This window comes from Solenopsis invicta, chromosome 2 (assembly GCF_016802725.1).
Source record: "Solenopsis invicta isolate M01_SB chromosome 2, UNIL_Sinv_3.0, whole genome shotgun sequence".
Taxonomy (NCBI): domain Eukaryota; kingdom Metazoa; phylum Arthropoda; class Insecta; order Hymenoptera; family Formicidae; genus Solenopsis; species Solenopsis invicta.
In genome coordinates, this window is record NC_052665.1 from 17,713,485 (window position 1) to 17,716,526 (window position 3,042).

The window sequence follows — 3,042 nt, forward strand, 5'->3', positions numbered from 1 at the left end:
ACACTCATTCCTAATTGAAAATCTTGTATCTAACACGATCGCATGACGACTAGAGGCGTTTCATTTGGCATTCGCGACATTCCATTGTACAAATGAAGTATTCGAGAGAGCGAACACGCGCGTGCAAAATCATGACAAAGCCACACGACAATCACACAATGCCTGCGCTTCACAAACAAATACGATCACTTCTACGTACGACACTGTCTATCAGAGTAACCGTTCGTTGTTACATCGGCACTATTCGCAAACAATCAAAACTTGGGACGTACGAGAAACACGGAACCGATATGTCGTACATCAGCAATGTAGCGGCAGCGGAGAATGACAACAAGCGACCGAGCCGTCGCAGCCCCGGTTTACGAGAAGAGTGGGGAGGCGGCCCAGACGTCGTGCACGTGGCGGCCTCGGGTAATGACCGAGCAGTCAGCGGAGTGGGGAGGCCGAGACAGCGCGCACGTGTTTCGCGGGCCTCGCGTAAGGTGAATGACTAAGCGGCCAGCGGAGTGGGGAGACCGAGACGGCGCGCGGCGCGATGTTTATCTTGGGGACGTTGACCTTGCATGGTGGGACTTTAACCGACGTGCATGTGCGCCTCGGCTAATGCGGAGTCTCTCTAGCTACGCATTTACTACACAGACTTTATTGAAGTCTGTGCTAAATAATTACCAAAGTTAAATAATAAAATTAATAACTTTCAACTTAAGGAATGATAGAAAAAATAAATAAAAGGATATACAAAAAGAGTGATATAAATTTTTAATAACCACTGGATTAGGTGTAATATTTTGAAATTTTGATAAAGAAAAATAAAAATTTAAATTTTCTTTTCTGTCTTTCAATAAAAATCACATGTAACAGATAGATAGATATTATAAAACATTGGATATAAAAAAAAGAAATAAGACAATGAAAAAAAAGGAAGAAAAGAGTTTTAAAATACGGAAAAAGATAATGATGAAGAGAAGAAAGGAACAAAAAAGGGGAAAGAATTCAAAATAAAAAATGGAAAAAACAAAAAATAGTACGAGCATGAGCAGCAAATTGAAACAATTTTTTAACAATCATTGGATATTTTGTGATATTGCGATATTCTGATATCGAAATAAAAATTTATTTAATTAAACATTATTTTTTTTTTCACTTTCACTAAAGATTATACATAATATGCAATTGTATTGATACATGTCTATTGGTTTTATCGATGAAATTAACAAAACGCAATCCCAGTCATTTTCATTTCTGACAACTGCATTACTTTTACTGGCATTAACTATACTTTTTTTCGAACAGAGGGTTCGTCCGGCGTACATTTCGATAAAATTTACATTGCACCGTCGCTCATTTCCGCACTCACGTGCCACCGTACGTAATGAATTTTCTGCTTATCGAACGACGATCGTGAGTACGAAGCACTATTGTGCTTCATTGGCGCGACGTGCGACGCGAACAAAATTTCTATTTACCTGAACAAAATTAAAATATCAGCCTGCCCGATGTGGTTAAATTAAATCGTTAATCACGTGAAATGGGCGTGTGTAAGAGGGCAGCCGTTCATACCGCCGGTGCGTCGTTTTATGCGTGGCAAGGTTGGAGCTGTCTGACAATGATTGGCATCGTCGTAGCTCTGATATTATTCTGTTACAATTATGTAAACGTATGTAAATTGCAAAGTATTCATATATGCGTATTCGTATAAAATATATTCTTTTCTAAATTCTTCAGAACCCCCTAAGAGAGAGATAAATAACGAGTGACACAAATTGACATATTGGAGGTTATTACAATTATTTTTAACCATTTAAAATTTATTTTTTATTTTTAAATTAAATTTATTTATATTATCTTATCAATTTAAATTTCTTTAGATTACAATTTTAGATCATATTATATTTATATTAATGTTTGCAGTTTTATCTTGATTATAATTATCGTTGTATATACGCAATGTAAACATTGCAGTTTTATTTAAAAATAATTTTACGATTATATATTATATTGTGTTCTTAATGATGTTGCTATAGTTTAAACAAGTAATATGACATAATAAACTGCGATTAAATTAAAAGTAAAGTAATAAATTATTAAAATTTTTCAATTTTAATTTGTATTGAAAATTGTTTTAATTATTATTATAAAAGTAACCAATTAAAATGTTCGATTAAAATGTTTAATCAATTTGCGATAAGACAATCATGAAAGATAAATAATATTTTGAAAATATAGTGCTTTATATTTCTTTTCACTTTTCGTTTTTTACAAATACTTGATATTAATTTTTTCAATTATTTTGTTTTTACAAATGCTTCTATCCTTTAAAATAAACGATAGAAATTAAAATCACTTGTGGGATACAAAGTGACCACAATATAGTCACACGAAACTTTTCAGAAACCTTCGAGGTAACGGCATCGCGAAATTAAACCTATTCAAACTTACGAAGAAGTACGGAAGGACTAAGTAAATCAGAATTCCTAAATGAGCAATTACCATAATGAAGAAGTTATTCAAGAAAACCTTCAACTTCTCGTTAATGCAAGCAGTAACTGAACTATTACCAGCATCGAATTCTCCGACCTCCGTCTGTTACATTAAAAAAAGATTAACATATAATTTGAAATAATAAATGTATTAAAAATGTAAAACATAATTTGAACAAATTAAAAATGACTTATCTAAACCCAAAAAGAACAATTTATTTAATGTAAGTTTATTAAAACTTTTTTTAATCGCCTTGTTATATAAAAATTATATCAAATTATAAATAAATAATTACATCATTAATCAATTATTTAAACACAAAATTCCCTTACAGTAAGCTACATTAGAATTAATTATAATAATGACAAATTGTTCAAAAAACGGATTTAATTTTTTTTTAATTAATTTATATTAAATCGCAATATTAATTTTTCGCGGTAAAAAAACCATTACTATTATTATAATTATAAACATATATGATAATTTGTGATTTTAAGAGAAAAATAAAAACGCGTTTGGAAGTTTGTAATGTTAAAGCTTTCTGAAATCAGGGATTACTCT

General features: G+C 31.6%; 1 long non-coding RNA gene across 2 annotated transcripts; it reads left to right on the top strand.

The window, feature by feature from the left end:
- The first annotated feature begins 1,278 nt into the window (after window positions 1–1,278).
- Window positions 1,279–2,694, top strand: LOC105194568. 2 transcript variants are annotated; one of them, XR_850652.3, is made up of 3 exons: window positions 1,279–1,657; window positions 1,726–1,777; window positions 2,392–2,694. It is a non-coding gene; the product is annotated as an uncharacterized LOC105194568 (long non-coding RNA). The 2 variants fall into 2 exon arrangements; XR_850653.3 differs by lacking the exon at window positions 1,726–1,777.
- The last annotated feature ends 348 nt before the right edge of the window (window positions 2,695–3,042 follow it).